At 39.6% G+C, this 20,287-nt stretch overlaps 1 long non-coding RNA gene across 1 annotated transcript; it reads right to left on the reverse strand.

Annotated features, from left to right (window-relative positions):
- Positions 1 to 18,510: 18,510 nt before the first annotated feature.
- LOC135082972 (uncharacterized) lies at positions 18,511 to 19,642 on the reverse strand. Its single transcript, XR_010259538.1, has 2 exons — positions 19,003 to 19,642; positions 18,511 to 18,931 (listed from the first exon to the last, which is right to left on the reverse strand). It is a non-coding gene; the product is annotated as an uncharacterized LOC135082972 (long non-coding RNA).
- Positions 19,643 to 20,287: the final 645 nt, after the last annotated feature.

Here is a 20,287-nt window from a genome sequence, read left to right on the forward strand (position 1 = left end):
TTTTATTATTTATTTGTGTCAGTGTGCTCTTGTAAAGAGTGTAAGACGATTGTATGTAGGTACTATCAAAATGTAATTTTAACTCATTGGTTTTGTCTCATATTTGAGGAATGTACTATGTATCATGAGTAGAGTCTTCGTTTAAAAGGATGCGAACGATTTAAATTTCAATAGGAAGACAAAATTGATAATTCTTAATTATCAAAAATTTAAGCTTTCTCCAGTAACACTGATATTATTATACTGTGACTCATCAAAGTCATCATTGTCAAAAATATTGACAAATCGCGAACTGTCACGGCCAAAAAACTGACACGCGTCCGTCCTCCGTAAGCGCCACCGCGCGACTGATTGAGATTGTCTAAGCCGTCATGGACGATTTTTTCCACATTTTTTAACATAGTAACTAAATAGACGCAATATAAAAATTTCATCCGTTAAAAGCCCTCAAGTTATTTCTGAACTTTAGTTTAGTAAAAGATTTAGAATCTCAAATCGCTTATTTTAAAAATAAAACCATAAATAGAAAACGAATAGAGGTAACTTTGGGAATATATTCTATCGAGTCAACTTCATCAAATCGTGTTTCCATCCGTTAATAGCCCTAGAAAATATCCTCAACTATGCCCAATAAAAATCTTAGCCTTTAATTTTACTGTTTAGTACCTCAAAAATGAAAAATGAAAACCTCATTTTCGCCATTTTCTCTGCTACCCGGCCTTAAAGGGCTCCTAGTGATGCAACGGAACTGGCATAACGGAAGCAGAAACGGAAACAGACGTCAAAAGTAAATCTTAACGAAAGCGGAAACGGAAGCGTTAACACTGAAAAAAAGCACAATTTTGCATTTTTTTTTTTTTATTAAATTTGTACTTTAGTAGTCAAAATTAAACAGCGGCAAGTTATTGTATTTAAAAAAGAGTAGGTAACTTGGCCTCTTTTTCACCTTTCAGCCTATTTCGATGTTCTTCATATATTAAACCAGCTTCGCTAAATAATTGCTCGCTGGCTACACTGCTGGGGGGAGCTGATAAGTATTGGCGAACTATTGGCAAAATATGGGGGTATTTGTGCGCATTTCCATTCCACCACATAAGGGGATCCTCATGAAGAGGTAGTCTTTTTTCTTTCTTGTACTCCCGAAGGTGTCTGTATCTTTAAAAGTAAATTGGGCTCCATCCCCTTCAACCCGCACAAGATGTGCTCCAGGCGCTTGGCCGCGAAGCGTGGGCAGTGTGCTAAGAGGAGCCCGGAGTCTTGGGCTTGGGGGGAGGAGCCGTCGCAGGGGCAGGCGCAAGATGACGAAATCTCGAATCGGTGCAAGTAACTGAGGTGCGCCCCGTGTCCCAAGACAAACTGCGTTAGTTAATATGACGACGGGGTATGCGCTCGGAAGCGCGAAAAATCCGAAAGAGTTCGAAATAGAAGTTTTGTCTGGGACCCCTGAGGCGCCTCTTCGTACCTCACCTGCCACGCCTGGCAAGTCTCAGCCCGAAGGACACCCTTGACGTGCGACATGGGGAAGTTACAGTCATCTGGGGCCCTCATAACCGCCGCCGCCCCAGCCTCCATGTCCGCCCGGACATTGCGCGGGATGGCAGCGTGGCCCTTGACCCAGCAGAATCTAGGGATGTGACATTGTAGATAAAAAATCCATTTTTAATTAATCGGTTAACAAAAAAATCGATTTTAACGTTGTGATAGGGATAGAGACATGCGATTTTTGGTTTTACGAAGGTAATACGATAGAGAATAATACAAAGTAATAAAAACCACCGGTTATAGGGGCATTTTTTGGAAAAAAAATTCAAATAACCAAAAAAAACACGAATTTAAAAGCAGATTTTTTTCAAAAAGTATCATTTTTTATTATTTGTTGGCCTTTTTTGTGTATTTTATGTATTTTTTTAGTATCGCCTGTTATTTAGCATTATTACTGTTTTTATTTTATCAGGATATACCGCTTGGTTTAAAAGTTATTACGTTTTCTTTACAATAAGTAATTGGAAGAAAAAAAATTATATAAATAACTAGCTGACCCGGCGAACTTTATTCCGCCTTAATGGCAATAAATAAGCAGACTTTTTTTTTAATTTTGAACGGGATAAAAAGTATCCTATGTCCTTCTCCTGGCTCTAAACTACCTCCCTGACAATTTTCAGCTAAATCGGTTCAGCCGTTCTTGAGTTATAAGTGGAGTAACTAACACGACTTTCTTTTATATATACACCGTGTTACTTTGCATTCTTGCCATATTCACAGAGATAAAAGTAGGGAACAATACCTATTATTTAAGATAAACAAGAGACTCCCATAAAGAAAGTACACTAAGATTTTAGTAAATTTGGTTTTTCAGTACAAATTGGAATAAACCCATTTTGTCTCGCACGTTCTACAGGTGCAAGTGGAATAAACCTAGTGGGCGTGGCCTAGTTCTTAATAACCTGTTGTTTTATGGCTCTGGGTACCAGCCTTTTTATCCAGTCATAATAATTATTTTAAAATACTCTTCAGTTGATTTCAGATTTTCCTTTCTACTTTACGGGCTTAGGACCGTCAAAAATACGTAATAATTATTAGGGTTTTAATTAATTTTAACATTGTACCCTATTTTTACAAATTAATAAATTAAGTATGAAATGAAATCACCTTATTCACAATTAATTATTTATTTATAAGTTCCTACTTAGGTGGACCTTAGGTCTACTAGGTGGACCGACGATCTGGTAAAGGTCGCGGGAAGAGCCTGGATGCGGGCAGCGCAGGACCGTTCATTGTGGAAAACCTTGGGGGAGGCCTTTGTCCAGCAGTGGACGTCATTTGGCTGAAACGAACGAACGAAGTTCCTACTGACAAAGTTTACGTACTGCGAAGCAAGTGTTCAAAGTGTCCTCCTTTCTGATGAAGGCCTGTGCCTTTACGGCGGCGAATCTAGCACGGCGAAGCGTAGGTTTTTCACTTTAGTTTTCGCAACACATAAACGTTTTGTCTCACAGTTTCACTAAAACAATCCTTTCATGTAACTCGTTTACACTGTTTATCTCTTCTGCGCATACCAGTCGTTTCAAGTCACTCCAAAAATCCATTGGTGTCAGGTCCGAGGATCGTGGTGGCCAAGCTACTGGACCACTCGTCCAATCCACTGTTCACCAAACGTATTATTCGCGCACTTGACGTCCTTATTGTGGGGGAGCACCATCCTGCTGGTAGTAGAGCATTTGGTGTAACGCTAAGGGTACGTCATCAAGCATTTCGTCTAAGACGTCTTGCAGACACTCCAAGCACCATTTTGATTAAATTATTCGTTGTTTGAATACACTTCAGACATTTTTGTATTATTTTTAACGTGATTTGTGATTGATGGATTTCTCAGTTTTTTACAAGTGTCAAAAAGACATTTTAAAGACAATAGATTGCAATAGATATTTAAAAATACAATAAAAAGTAAAAAAGTCTTCATCGCCATCGCCAACAAGTGATGTGCATGCGTTACGATAATTAGTGATGTGTTTAACAGATTGTCGATAAAATAAAATACTCAAGATTAAAAAAAAAAATTTTCGGGCATTATTTTTTTACGGATTTGTGTTCAGTATCAGTAATATGGTAACCTCTGTAAATATGGCAAGAATGCAAAGTAACACCCTGTATAGATTAAATTTTTGACCTCTTTTTTGTCAATAAAAATAGGTCTAGTTTCATCTATTTTCATATGTGCACTTTAACGTGACTCACACTGTATAATCGTCACAAATTAAAGTTTTAAAATAATCTTTTTTTTTACATTAATCAACAAAATTAAATTATTCAAATTCAAAAAACTAGATATTCGTACTGAAATAGTAAATTCTTATAAAATCAATATAAATTAAAGTTTTAGAATAATCAAATTAAAATAAATCAACAAAATCAAATTATTCAAATAAAAAGGAACTAGAAATCCGTAGGCAACGAGTTCAGAAATAACAGCTTAGGTATGCGTTTGGATAATATTCGGCTCCTGGTCTTTGTTAATATGGCGCCAGCTTTCGAGAACAATCTCTCTGCTGGTGCCGAAGAAGCCGGTACTAATAGGTGCTTACACGCCAAAGTGAGTTTGGGATAAGCTCCCTCATAGCTTTTCCAGGATTCTAAAGCGTCTTCTTTTAATCCTATTAGAGGCGCAGCTATGTACAAGCTCAATTCAGATGTCTGAATGTGACTTCGACTGGTTCTCCTCATAGTCTCCAACAACAGCTTGTTGTGAGTTTCCCAAATGTCATCATTATCGACATCATCAGCGGCCGAAGTTATTGACAGTGGGCAATCTTCAGGTTCTCGGTTTTCTTCAATGGATCGTTTAATGTAGTTCATAGTTCTTGCCAAAGATGCTCCGTCATCAAGGTGTAATTTTTTAAAACGAGGATCTAAAAATGTTGCAGTATTAAATAAATGTTTTTTTTGTATGTGCTCAAATCTTTTCTTAAATTTATTTATTATTGAATTTTTTAATTGAATGGCCAAATCATGCGATGTATCTGTTTTTTCCAAAAACTGTTTCAAGCATAATTATAATGGGAATATCTTTACTTGCGCTAACATATTTTTCAGAGCACATCTCCTCGCTTACTTTTTCAAACGGTTTGAGAATTTTTACGACCTCTTTCAGTACAGCAATTTCACTAGCTTGAATCATAGGAGGAGCATTTGGGTAATTCAACAAAATGCCGCCTACCGTCCCACTCATAGCTATAAACCTTTCAAGCATATGCAATTGTGAATTCCACCGCGTTGAAACATCTCCTACCAGGTGTTAAATTTTTCCTTCCGGTACATTTTCAGCCTTTTGAGAATTTCTCAATTGGTCTGCAGCAACTCCGCTCTGATGGAACCATTGTATAATTCTGCGAACTTTATCAATGAATATTTTTATTTCATTCACCATGACTGAACTTTGCAAAACATAAGGTTTAATGTGTGGGCTATGCAACGAATATGCTTTGCTCTTCCAAATGCTATATCAATGGCTTTTACTACGGCCACATCAGGAATTTCCCAATGTTCAACAAATATTTTTAATGGTGGTTGATAAATATTCGGCGGTATGACTCTCCGAAAGCGGCTCACAAGCTATATTGAAAGAAACAATCTTAAAATTTTTGATAAAATGAATAGTCACTCCCAGATAGCTCTTCATTTGTAAATCCTTCCATTCGTCAATCGTTAAACATATATTGGTAACTGATTGTAACTTTTTGATTATAATAGCTTTTTTTTCCTCGTATTTTCCATCAATGATGCTGGTTATCGTTTTGCGACATGGTATTTTATATAATGGAGCAAGTAATTTGATCAATTTTCCAAACCCTTCTCCTTCGACCACGCTGAAGGGAAGATTGTCGCGGTATATCAGTTCTGCTATAGCGTCTGTAATCTGTTTGTTTTTTGAACCCCCTGATCCAAATTCAAATATTTTTGAGAATGATGCTTCTATGCCTATTTTTTGTCGTTTAGGAGTTGAAGACCCTACAGGATCTTCAATTTGAGATGTGGAAGTAGTCGGTATCATAATCACAGATTCTTCATAATGTGTAGATGTCGATGGCTTTTTTTTTCAGCTCCTATTTAGCCACAACAATTATTATATTATTAGTTAATTCCTAATGAACGATTGTTTTCACATACATTTTTTGTTATTCACATTTGTTCCACCCAGACCCACCGAGGCGGTAAGGTATGCCTGCTCAGGGTGGGTCGGGAGGAACGGGTATAAAGGGGGAAAAGACTGGGAGTGCTGGAGGAAGGAAGTAGAGAAGTTTCCCCCAGCACTAGCCTTTACAGTTTCAGACCATAGTCAATAGGCCGCCCAGTGCAGATGTATACAGGGTGGAAACGATAAGTGATCTCACTCGATAATTTCTAAACCATACAAGATATCGAAAAACTGGTTACTGACCCTGAAAGTGCTTTACGAACTCTTTCAAACGGTACCAATAACAGGTTACAGAATAAACTGGAAGTATCTGAAAATTCAATGTTTCCAGCTTCCATACTAAATGTATGCCAACCACACAATATTAAGTGTAATTTTTAAAAATTAAATAATGAACCTAAAAAAAACTCGTAAATTGCATTTTTATTTAAAATTATTCAAGGAAAAAAATTAGTTTTAGGCTTTACTTGCTATAAAGTGTTGTATCAAGTATCAAGAGATGAGTGCCATGACTGTGGTAGTACTAAATGTATGGGGGATGGAAACATTGGATTTTTGGATAGATCCAGTTTATTCTGTAACTTAATATTGATACCGTTGGATAGAGCTCGTGAAGCACTTTTAGGATCAGTAACCAGTTTTACGATACCTTCTGTAGTTTTTAATATTATGAGGCTGTACCAAATGTATGGAAGCCGGAAACATTGAATTTTCGGATAGATCCAGTTTATTCTGTAACCTGTTATTGGTGCCGTTTGAAAGAGCTCGTAAATCACTTTCAGGATCAGGAACCAGTTTTTCGATACCTTGTATGGTTTAGAAATAATCGAGTGAGATCACTTGAGGAGGTTAGGAACAGAAAGTGACATTTACACTTTTTAATTATATGAATAAATTAAGAAAATAAATATTTTTGTTGAACTTTATGTGTTTTGTTTTTTTTTGTTTTTAATATTATGGGTTAATAAGACATAGATTACAAGGTATTAAAAGTTTTCATGTATGTTTTAAAATTTACACAAAATTAAATAAAGAACAAATCAGATGTCACCTTTTGATCAAGTCACAAGTAAATGTCACCATTTGATTCAATAGTTTTGTAAAATGTTACCTTTTGAAACTTACTGTCTGAAAAATGTCACTATTAGAAACAAATACAAATCAATATCCATACAAAAAATGTGTTTATTATTATTTTAAATTCTTATACATGAAGTTCTCCGCAATCAGGTTCTAAGCAGTCACATCCATTTTCATCATTTTCATTGTCATTTTCACTTATATTATTTTCATACAAGATATCACAATACCATTTTAAAGAAGGATCATTTTTCCAGTTTTCTCCAAACTGTTTAGTTAATAAACTTTCTACATCCTTTTTCTTTGTACCTTTTATGAAATGTCCCAGTTCTTTCTCAACAAGTTTGATACTCAACAGGTTTGTATTTCTCTTTAAAGGATTTATTCCTTTTGATTCTCCAGCATTTTCAAATCTGAAGTTTCTGAAACATTTAACTATTGGCTCAGTTCTTTTTTTTATTTGTTTCTTTTCTATGCATATGCGTTTCATGTCCCTTATACCTTCTACTTTTTTAAAATGTTTATCAAGGTTTTTGATGTCATAATACTTCCAATCTTTGCCTAAAATATTTACTCTTCCATGCTGTAATAATAGGTCATGATAATCTTCTCTGTTTGTAATTACTGTTTTTTTTCTCAAATCTTTTTCTACGCGACCAAATACACGATCGGCAGGTAAAAAGGAGTGACCACGCACAGGAAAAACAATCTGAATTTCTTTTAAAGTTGCTGGAGACTCTTTTATTAACCAGTATATAAGTGTGTCAATATTATCGTTTCCACCCTGTATAAAACAAATTCTTATACTAACTTAACTAGCTCCTCATCATTATACACCCGACCGCTCCTGTCGAGCGTCGGAGTTGGTGGATTGCGAGCAGCTGTTTATACTGGGGAGGAGCTGTTGAACTCCCCTAAACGCTCATAAATGTACTCCACCAGTTCAACCAGGGAACGAGCGAGCCCCCCACTGTTGGCGATGGCAGCGAAGTCACAGGGGTCCACAGACTTAAAATTGCACCGCGCTACGTACTTGTGCCGCCTGGCAGCAAACCGGGGGCAATGGATAAGGAGGTGGAGGGGGTCCTGGGAGGTGGTGCCGTCGCAAGGACAGGCGTCGGTGGGGGATATGTGGCATCGGTGGAGGTAGGAGAGGTTGGCCCCATGGCCCGTGAGGAATTGGGTCAAATGGAAGGATGGGGAAGTGTGGATTCGGAACTGGGAGATGGTTTGGAGGTCTGGGAAGAGGGTCCTGGTGTGACTGCCCTGCGGCACCTCGGAGTACCTTGTCTGCCAGTCTTCAAACGCGCGAGCACGGAGGGCGCGCTTGACGTATGACATAGAGAAACAGAAGTAGTCGGGGGCCCTTCTCAGAGCCGCCGCCTCCCCAGCCTCTATGTCGGCGCGCTCGTTCCCCGGGATGCCCGCGTGGCCCTTCACCCAGCAGAATCGAATGGTTCCCGTGGCCTGGTGCGATTCGATGACTTTGTGTGTCTCCACGGTAAGGGGCGCGACTGAGCTGCGCTGCGCGAGAGCCGACAATGCTGATGAGGAGTCCGAGCACACGAGTGCATCGCTGTACCCGCGCTCAGCCGCAAGCCGGCAGGCCTGCAAGATGGCGAATGCTTCGGCCTGGAACACCGTGCAGACATTGTGCAGTTTGTACTTGCGGACGGTGACCGAGGGGCGCGCGTCGATGTCGACGCACACCACCGCGGCGCCCACCGAGCCGTCCTCCTGCTTGCTACCGTCAGTATATATCTGCACGGTGCTCTCCCGGCACGCCCGATTGATGTCTTCCGGAGAGAGAGCCGTGTCATACTCGGGGGAGATGCACCGAGCCGGGTGGAGGAGCTCCGCAACGGGGACCGGCGCCTCCAAGGTGATATCGTCGGGTAGGAGGGCTGACACGCGCCGAAGCCTCGTCCTATCCACTTCGGCAACGCGCAGCACCTCCAGGTCTAATGGCGTGAAATAAGCCAACGCTGTAGCGGCGTTGGTTGACACCGTACGGTATCCCCGGATTGCTTTGATGGCGAACCCTCTCTGTAAGGACAGCAGCGTTCCTGCGTGCGACTTCCGCCGCGCCGCGTCCCCCCATATCCCAGCACCGTAGGTGACTATGGGGACGATGACATATTTATATATAGCGTCCACTGTGCCGGGGTGGATGCCCCAGGTCGGCCTTGCGAACAGGGCGAGCCTGTTATAGAGCCGATGGGCGATCTGGACGGCGTGGCGGACGTGCGGGCCGAACGAAAGGGACTTGTCGATAATGACCCCCAGCAGCCGGAAGCTGGGGGAAAACGGGATTGGGTGACCGGCCATGGCGATGCGGGCGCGTGCCGCCCGAGGCGAGAAGGCCAGGGCTTGCGTCTTCTGGGGTCCGAAGACCAACTTGAGCCGGTGGCCCCACGCGGCAATCCTGTCCAGGGCGTTGGTGGTGCCGTGTGATAGAGCGGTGGCGTCGTCCGCTGCTGCGATCAGCAGGACGTCGTCTGCGTATGCCTGGATGTGGCAGCCGGGGGGCAGGGAGATGCCTAGGAGGTCGTCCAGGATCAGGTTCCACAGCGCTGGGCCGCAGGCTGATCCCTGGACACACCCCCTCTGCATCCCCTTCGAGGCATCTGCCCCGGCGTAATTTAGAGTGACGGTGCGGTCTTTGAGGTAGCTATTGACTAGCCGGAAGATGTTAGCCGGGCAGCCAATAGCCCTCAGGCGGTCGAGGATGGCAGGCCACCATGCCCACCATGCCTGGTTAAACGCTGATTGTATGTCAAGCGAGACCGCCACGCAGGGCAGTCCCGCCCAACGATTGCTCTTGATACTGTTTTTAAGCCAACAGTTTAGTTTTTAGAGGGGAAAAACAAAAATTGACACTTTAAACTTCAATAATTTGCAAACAGACACCTAAATGGAAAAATGGTCTTAGAAACTACTAAGCCATTTTAAAATACCTATCCAACGATGGGGTAGAAGATAAAAAAAAATCATCCGCACTTTACATCTGGGGGAGCAACCCTAAAAAATTGTGTTTTTCAAAATTTTATTTTACCGTTTTGTCAGCGTAATTAATATACATACCTCCTCAAAATTACAGCTCTTAGTGTCAATAGTTTCCAAGCAAAACCTCGGACAGACAGACAGACATATCCTTGTCAGGACTACGGAACCCTAAAAAAGTAGCTCACTAGGGTCAAATGGACGAACTTGTATTCTTAAAATGACCTTACCTATACACCACGAAGTTTGTCAACCTTCCGCCAAACACCCTGTATATTTGATTTTTTACAGGAACATTTTAAATAACCTTGGCTACCAAAGTGCGACAATTATTGGCATATTTCTCTTACAATTTTTCATTTGGTATAGGATTCAAAGTAATGTTTGAAAGCTGTATTGCATTTCTGGGTAGGTAACCAATCTTTCAGGATAAGTACCAACTGATGTTCCAATTTTATGACTTTCATTTCGCTTTTCTAAAATTTTTCCTAATACATTTTTTATCCAATGGTCTACGATCTATCTTGGTATCTCTTAAGAACTGAAGATCCCACGTCAATGTCAGGAAATTTCTGTGATGAGTGGGTTTTAATTTTTTGTGCGGCTTTTTTTTAAGTTTTCGGCAGCTTTGTCTCTTTGGTCTTGAATGTTTATTTCGCTGTTGCATAAATAGTACATACCTGTACATTCTTTGCCGCAAACTACACATAAAAGTAAAATAAACACTCCAAAAGCTATTTCACTAAACTTAATCTAGCAATATAAGTATATCACTAAACTTGGGCCGTTTTATAACTATATCCCTAGTGAGTTAGTAATGAATCGCTTTCGTATAACTATGTTACGGTATATAATTATATCCCTAGGGATATAACTATATTACGGCTTTATCTATCTTAAACTAAAAGAATATTTCTAATAATATAAGCCAATCGAAATAAAACTTAATTTTGACTTGATTAGCCACTGTTTACATCGTAATTCGATTTGTTATTTTTGTTGTTATTGCCCAACTCTAAACTACAACTGTCTAAATGAAAACTTGGACATGTCAATAATCTTAATGTTCGGACGGGCACACAGTGGTCACTTTGATTTTTCTAGCAATTAATAATTTGTGCTGGCGAAATATTTTTTCTTAAGGTACATAGCAGATAAAATACAAGATGATAATAGTTGATTGCTGTCATTAAAACGTCCAAGCATTACAATAAACTGAGAAACATGTGTTAAGTGAATTAATACTTCATAAAAATAAACACACAATTTTTTTTTCTTATTTTACCCATAAAGAACGTTAATAAAAAATAATAATTTTGGTACAAAAAATAAAACAAATAAAATGCTCATTAATTATCGTCCTCTTCTTCATCGCGCAACAAGTCTGGCTCTTCTAAAAGACTTAAAATTTCACCATTCAATGGTTCTTTGTGTGATCTTTTGCCAATACATTTTGGGACGAGGAAATTACTGGATCAGAGGATATTAGCAAAATATTAAACAAGTCTCTCATTGTTTGTTCCCTCGAAAACTTCCTAGTATTATCCTCTCAGTAATTTCGAAACTCCTTATTACGGGCTTCAAGAGCTTCCTCTGAAAACATTCCTATTGGTAACAATGCAGCTTTAATAATATCAGTCCCATGAATAAGGATGCGATGAACACTGGAGGGCATATTGTACCACACAAAGTTTGACATAATTTTTTGCGGTGGCCTTAGAATATGCTGCAAAAGCATCGGTGTTTATCGTAAAACCACAGGATAAGGTGGTCAAAATGACGTAAAATCTTCGTAACAAGTTTTCATCAAGTCCAGTTATGGCTGCAGTATCATCAGTGTAGTTACGAAAAAAAAATTTGGGCAGTATTCCCGTCATTCGTGGTACCATAACCTTGCTTAGGAATGTCTACTAATAAGTTCGTTTGAGATCTTTGATAATTTTTTCCTTCCTGGTTTTTACCACCGCGAATTTGCCATTTCTTTATATCTAAACGATTGGAAATGTGTAAGCAGCACTCTAAGCACCTAATCCATGCATGAAGATTTGAAATCCCGTGGCAGTATAATTCAGTTTTTGGCTCAAAAGTAAATATTTTATCGAGTTGATTCATGATCTTTATCTTCTTCTTCAATATTTACTCATTGTGGAGCGCAGATAATTTTTTATAAGTTTTAATTTAGAAAAGGACCTTTCGGCGCTTACTACCGTAACTGGCATAGTTAGCATAATTCGTATAAATGAAGTATGATAAAATTGATGAATGAATGATGATTATTCACGATTCAAGCAATATAAATCCCGGATGTTTTCTAGAAATGCTTCTTCATCATTATTTAATTAAAGAATATTTTTTCTTCAGGACTTCCACCAACGATGTCCAGTCTTGGCCAAAGTGCGTTTCCAGGCCCTAAGTGAAAGGAAAAAAAATAGTTTATTATAAATCATTTAGTAAATAGTTTAGAGGTCCTTTTCTGCATTTTCCGGGTTTGTTGGTGGGGGTGGACCGCCACCAGTCTGGAGAAGTTTCTGTTTTTCCTCAGATTTAGCTTTCTTTTTGGTCATTTTAATTATGCTCCATTGAGATTTTAATTCTGCATTTTCTCGCCGTCGCCGTTATTTTGTCGCCGTCGCGTCGTGCTCTCGCCGGAGCCGCTTGCATTTATGACTGCTGTCGCTATGGGCGCGCTGCGACCGATGGCGTGTTTTTTTATAAGCTGTGCGTACGTATTTAGCTCATATAAAAATGTCGCGTTACGACCCGTGTTTTTCTATTTCAATCAAAAATATTTTTATTTGTACTAACTAAATTAGTACTTGAAGGTCTTTAAATTTCACCTTTATAAGTATCATTTTTTTTGCCCTACCAGTATTAACCCCACAAATATTGGGGTACAATTACAGCCCATTTACCTGTCCGTTGCGAATACAAGTTTCTGTCCCCGTCGCGACGCGTCGCCGTCGCGTCGAGCTCTCGCCGGAGCCACTTGCATTTGTGACCGCTATGGGCGCGCTGCGACCGATGGCATCGGGTTGGGACTTAATGCCCAGCTCAGCAGTGGCAGCCCGGGTGACCCGACCTCCAGACCGTCAAGACCACGCAGATTACCATTTTACTAGGTATACAAAAGGGACCGTACTAAAAAACAATGATTAACACAAGTTATATACACCATAATATCTTATCCGCCTACATCTATATTTATATATTTACAACTATTACTATCTATACACTGGTATTAAACACCCCGATCTAGTCGTAAATGTATTCGATCAGGCGCACGACCGACCGCGCCAGCTCATTTTTCTCCCCCAATGCCGCAAAGTTAAAGGGCTCCTAGTGATGCAACGGAACTGGCATAACGGAAGCAGAAACGGAAACAGACTTCAAAAGTAAATCTTAAGGTTCGGACAAACCAACGCGTGCAGCGATGGCGATGGCGACCACTGCGCGTGCAAAAGTTGTTTCACACTGCCGCGACCGCGATGGCGATCACTGCGCGTGCAGGTTGTCACTGTCACCACAACTGTCACGCATATTGTCACTTTCGCTTATTGTCAATCACCACGCCTATATTCGGCAAAATGAAAACTGAATTAAATGATTTGTTTGAAGCTTTTGATGCAATTGAGACAGTGGAAACACTTTTTCACTCAAGTTTATTCAGGCGGCCATATACCTATTATAGAGTGAGACAGGATTACCTACATGCGGTTTAGGTAGTAGGTATTGGTTACTCATAACCAAGCTATATTTCTGGCTTCGTTTGTAGTCCCTAGAGCCCTAACATAGGTACCTTTTAATTAGATTTAAAGAAAGGTTTGATAGGAAGGAGGACTGCATTAAGGCTTTCTTGGCCTCAGTAGGGGGAAATGAAACACAACGCGGACGGTTGATATCTGGTTTATTACTGTTATGCTATTGCTATGTACAAGATTTACATAATGTACAGTGTACACAATGTGTCCAGTCCAATGTGCCGTCGGTGTAGAGTGCCTACGGTGCACGTTCGTTCAGGGTTCATGGGCCAGTCGGCTAGTTGCGGTCGATGCTGACGTGCTTGTACAGTATCCTTGTGGGCAAGTAAGATTATAACCAATTCATCTTTTTCCTTGAGGGAAAAAAATTGCCCCCATTTCCTTTTACCATTGTCGTTCTTATCGTTAAATCCCACAAAACTACACAGAACTCAACAAAACATCTATCAAAATCAATTTTCATTTTTGGTGCAACAGTCATCTTGACATTTACTTTTTTTAAGGCAAAGGAATTACATTATGAACCCAAACTACAGAGTACATATTAGTCCAAATATCCTTTTTGTCTTTAATAATAACTCAAAAATACAAAAAGACATCAGTTTTGGTCAACTAGGTATTTCTAGTGGCTCTAAATTAATGACTGAGACGTTTGATGACTCTAATTAGGTTTTTATTTATGGCATACTTAGAATTGCTCTAGGGCCTTTGAGAAAGCTGCAGACATGTACATTCTCAATTATTTTGTTCTGCAGATATTAAATATCCCAATTTTATTTATGAAGTTGAAGAAGCAGGTTCTCGAGAAAACTAGAATAATTTGTATATTACATAAAAATAAATTCTGATAGATACTTTATTCTAAAACCTTTTTTAATATTCAAGTAGGTCAGACTAGTGGTACCTATGTTATGATTAATTCATTTTTAATTGTGTAAAAACTTTTTAACAGATCCTACTTACTATTTATTACATCGATTTAAAAAAAACAGAAACGTCACAGTGACAAATGTCGCGATGATCGCTGATCGCTGCGTGCAGACGCTGCATAGATCGCCGCGACCAATGACAGGACGCGTTGATGTGAACTCATCGCTACAAATTCATACACGCTGTCTGGTCGCCATCGCCATCGTCATCGTGCACGCCGGCTGCACGCGTTGATCTGGTCTAACCTTTAACGAAAGCGGAAACGGAAGCGTTAACACTGAAAAAAAGCACAATTTTGCATTTTAATTTTTTTTATTAAATTTGTACTTTAGTAGTCAAAATTAAACAGCGGCAAGTTATTGTATTTAAAAAAGAGTAGGTAACTTGGCCTCTTTTTCACCTTTCAGCCTATTTCGATGTTCTTCATATATTAAACCAGCTCCGCTAAATAATTGCTCGCTGGCTACACTGCTGGGGGGAGCTGATAAGTATTGGCGAACTATTGGCAAAATATGGGGGTATTTGTGCGCATTTCCATTCCACCACATAAGGGGATCCTCATGAAGAGGTAGTCTTTTTTCTTTTTTGTACTCCCGAATGTGTCTGTATCCTTAAAAGTAAATTGGGCTCCATCCCCTTCAACCCGCACAAGATGTGCTCCAGGCGCTTGGCCGCGAAGCGTGGGCAGTGTGCTAAGAGGAGCCCGGAGTCTTGGGGGGAGGAGCCGTCGCAGGTAGGGCATGCATTATTCGTTCGATATTGGTATCCGAATATTTCGAATACTAAAATTTATGGTATTCGAATACTTCGGATAAAACGATTTTTTCGAATACTGCTTTTTTCAATATAATGTAAATTAAAATAAATACTTTTTTGTTTATAATCATTTTAATAAGGATAAATTTTTGCTTATTACAATCATCTAACTTTAATAACTACTTGAAAAAAAATGAAAAAAATTACTTTCTTGTGTCTAGAAAATAGGAACGTAAGAAACTGAGAGCATCCTAACGTATCATATCATTCATTGAACATCTCAAATGATTACTAAAGAACCTCATCATTATCATCTCAGCCATAGGACGTTCACTGCTGAACATAGGTCTCCCCCAATGCTTTCCATGTTACCCGGTTGGTAGCGGCCTGCGTCCAGCGCCTTCCTGACCTTTATGATGTTGTCGGTCCACCTTGTAGTTGGACGTCCCACGCTGCGTTTTCCGGTACGCGGCCTCCACTCCAGAATCTTACTGCCCCATCGGCCGTCAGTTCTGCGTACTATGTGCCCTGCCCATTGCCACTTCAGCTTGCTAATCCGTCGGGTTAATCAGTCAGTTAATATAAATCAGAAGACTGAGGAGTATAACTTGCCACTAAGCTTGGCGTTCGTGGACTATGAGAAGACCTTCGATTCGATCGAGACTTGGGCAGTGCTACAGTTTCTCCAGCGGTGCCGTATTGACTATCGGTATATCGAGGTGCTGAAGTGCTTGTACAAAAACGCCACCATGTCGGTCCGAGTAGGTAGGTACAGGACCAGAGCACGAGGGCGATTTTTTTTTTTTTAATCCACAACGAGGAAGCTCTTGGCCTGTATCTCACCTGATGGTAAGTGACGATCAGGCCGAAGGTGGAAGCGAGCTTCGCCCGGAATCCTCAACCACGGAGGAACTGGCTATCTTACCTCTAACTGCCGGAACACAACAATGCTGTTAACATTGTTGTTATGGCGACAGACTTAGGTAAGATGGTGGTAGCTAGCCAGGCGGACTAAGAATGAGCCTCTGCAGCGAGGCGTTAGGCAGGGAGATGTTATGTCTCTGAAACTGTTCATCATAAAAGAACCTGTTTTTTCAGCTAATAGGTTCTTTTATGGTGACACTCGTAGGAGGAATTATAAGTAGAAAATCATAATCTCGCTGTAGGTGAATGCTTTTTGGACCGCCTTGATCTCCACCCTAACAAACGTTTCCAAGTCATCGTTATCGCCCTTTGGTTGACTTGATACCTCAGCAGCACCTTGCAAAGATTTATTAATTTTTGTTATTAACTGTTCCTTAAACGTCTTCTGTGCTCTTTCATCTTCAAAGCGCTGTCTTTGTATTTCTCCCAAAGTAAAATTAAAAAAAAAAACTCTCCTGACACATCTGCAGCGGTTCTGCATACTCAAAACAAGAGTGTCAATATCCTGTTGTGGGATACTGTCCCAAGTCCTGCTAAGATGCAAGAAAAGCTGGTTTTCATGCACCATATCTTCAGGGAAATTCCTAAGAGCTCTTCTCTGAAGCATATTTTTATTTTTATTTATTTATTTGGGTAAAAAAACAGTATTGAAGTACAGTAGCAAATAAATAGTAATAATATACCAATATTATCTAAATTCAACACCAGCATCATTTACCACAGTTTAGATAAAACAGTTAATTAAACTTGTGTTGGCATTAGGGTAATTCAACAAAATGCCCCCTACCGTCCCACTCATAGCTATAAACATTTCAAGCATATGCAATTGTGAATTCCACCGCGTTGAAACATCTCCTACCAGGTGTTAAATTTTTCCTTCCGGTACATTTTCAGCCTTTTGAGAATTTCTCAATTGGTCTGCAGCAACTCCGCTCTGATGGAACCATTGTATAATTCTGCGAACTTTATCAATGAATATTTTTATTTCATTCACCATGACTGAACTTTGCAAAACATAAGGTTTAATGTGTGGGCTATGCAACGAATATGCTTTGCTCTTCCAAATGCTATATCAATGGCTTTTACTACGGCCACATCAGGAATTTCCCAATGTTCAACAAATATTTTTAATGGTGGTTGATAAATATTCGGCGGTATGACTCTCCGAAAGCGGCTCACAAGCTATATTGAAAGAATCAATCTTAAAATTTTTGATAAAATGAATAGTTACTCCCAGATAGCTCTTCATTTGTAAATCCTTCCATTCGTCAATCGTTAAACATATATTGGTAACTGATTGTAACTTTTTGATTATAATTTTCCTCGTATTTTCCATCAATGATGCTGGTTATCGTTTTGCGACATGGTATTTTATATAATGGAGCAAGTAATTTGATCAATTTTCCAAACCCTTCTCCTTCGACCACGCTGAAGGGAAGATTGTCGCGGTATATCAGTTCTGCTATAGCGTCTGTAATCTGTTTGTTTTTTGAACCCCCTGATCCAAATTCAAATATTTTATCGTTTAGGAGGAGCCTATTTTTTGTCGTTTAGGAGTTGAAGACCCTACAGGATCTTCAATTTGAGATATGGAAGTAGTCGGTATCATAATCACAGATTCTTCATAATGTGTAGATGTCGATGGCTTTTTTTTTTTTCAGCTCCTATTTAGCCACAACAATTATTATATTATTAGTTAATTCCTAATGAACGATTGCTTTCACATACATTTTTTGTTATTCACATTTGTTCCACCCAGACCCACCGAGGCGGTAAGGTATGCCTGCTCAGGGTGGGTCGGGAGGAACGGGTATAAAGGGGGAAAAGACTGGGAGTGCTGGAGGAAGGAAGTAGAGAAGTTTCCCCCAGCACTAGCCTTTACAGTTTCAGACCATAGTCAATAGGCCGCCCAGTGCAGATGTATATGTATAAAACAAATTCTTATACTAACTTAACTAGCTCATCATCATTATACCAGTCAAGAAGCCGGGCGGCGCCGGGCGCGGGGTCAACAAGCCAGGCCCAAGGGCAGGGCCGTAGCTAGGGTCGAATTTGAGGTAGGGCAGCATTAGTTACAGGTAGGGCGGAAGTAAAAAAATTATCATAATTGATCTGCCGTCGAAACACGGGCTCCTAAATCAATCACCATGTATATCACCATCATGTGAATAGTTATTCGTAGACAAATAATTACTGTGACAGTGCATGAGCATGGATCTAAGAACTATTAAATCCTCAATGATGAAGAACAAGTGAATAAGATGGTTGAACTTCCAGATTTGGATGTAGAGATCCACGTCTGAGTGAGAGTGAGGTAATAATTAATTATTGGGTGGGGTGATACGAGTAAATAGAAACGACCAAAAATATCATTAAGATCACATTGTTTTTGCGTACTTATTATAATAATTAACTAACATAATAATAAAAAACATTTAAAACAGCTGAATTCTACGATTCGCCATGTTATTAAAAATGCGAAGAACTTCGTTCAGATCAACTGATTTTGTTCTTTTTTTTTCAAAGGCCAGAAATACCATACCAGCCATTCTCTCGTGACCCATTGACAGCCTTTGAGGCCTATTGATTGCAGTTAAAGTTGAAAACGTAGATTCACACACTGCAGTGCTACATCCTATGGTCGCCACAGACGCAAAAAGTTCATATGTATCTTTGAACGCCTCTCGTTGCCTGTACAAAACTTGCAATGTATTTTCCATTATATCCTCGTTACGACTCAAGTAAGCTTTAACCACACTAGCCTCTTCTCTTGATGGAATTTTCAGACCTGAAAAATTAGTTAAAATTGTAAATTGAACATGACAATTTTTTTGAATTATTTTTTTTTTTTAAACTTACCCAAATTTTTCAGTGGAACCATTTTATCTACATCCAACTCATCAAGACTTGCAATCGAATTAATTAAATCATCGTTGTCCGAAAACCTTCTTTGTAATTCAGCAATTAAAATGTCCAACGTTTCGAAATACTCAGACTTAAATGGCTCGTCGTTCTCATCTATATTTTGTCTGGCGGAGGAACAGGGGGTGTACGTCAAATAGTCATCCATCCGATTTGGTTTTTTTACTTGCCTCTTCGAGGTCTGTGTCCTATTTTCAGATTCGCCGCAGTCATTGCTTGTTAAAGACTTAGCTTCTTCCAGAATTTGATTATACATTTGATTTGATCTTAATTTAATAATTTCATCTTTGACACACTTTATGATTGTTATGGCATCTTTTAATCCTGCGCTTCGGGCTTGCAAAGCTGCGTCTGCAGGTTGTAGCGTGGATAAGATTTTTTTGGCCACAACCATGGCTATTCGGAATTCCAGATCAAGCATGACTTTTTTAATACCTATACTCTTGGCGACGTCATCACCGTTGAATCTGCCATTTTTAATTTCTTTCAAAGTCTGCAAAATCGATGAATAATTATCGTATACAACTTTTGTAACTGCTAAATGTCCAGACCAGCGTTGTTCGAGGAGTCGGCCAATCCTTTTTCTATCATATAAGGCAGCTATTTTGCCATGATGAAAGAATTCATGTAACATGATGCATTGGTCAAAAAATAAACGAATAAAAGTCATTTCTGAGATAGTCCTGATGACTATTAAGTGCAAGCGATGGTTATAGCAGTGGACGTAAGGAATTTTTCGGCCCAATTTATTTTCTATTCTAGTCGCAACTCCTGAAACTTTCCCACTCATTACACTTGCGCCATCATAGCATTGGCTAAGCATACAAGAGGGGTCAATGTTATTTTCCGTGAGAGTATTTAACGTTAATTCCGTGAAAGTGGCTGCATCATGATTTTCAGTAGTCTTAACCATCAGCAACGACTCATTGACGACACCATCCTTGACGTAGCGTATTGCTAATGCAATATTTTCGCGGTTATTTTTATCTCTCGTCCCATCTTCCATTAGAGTAAACCATTTCACGTCAGATTCATTAATATCTTTGACAATGGAACTTCGTACCGCTTGAACCATTGCTTGAATTATTTGATTTTGAATTTCGGGTGAACGATATGTTGCGTTTTGTGGTATATGATTGAGAACCTCGTTCAAATTTGGATCTTTCATACATGTGTATTCAAATAAATTCTGAAATAATCCTTGTTCTTTTTCTTCTTCCAA

This window comes from Ostrinia nubilalis, chromosome 22 (genome assembly GCF_963855985.1).
Source record: "Ostrinia nubilalis chromosome 22, ilOstNubi1.1, whole genome shotgun sequence".
Taxonomy (NCBI): domain Eukaryota; kingdom Metazoa; phylum Arthropoda; class Insecta; order Lepidoptera; family Crambidae; genus Ostrinia; species Ostrinia nubilalis.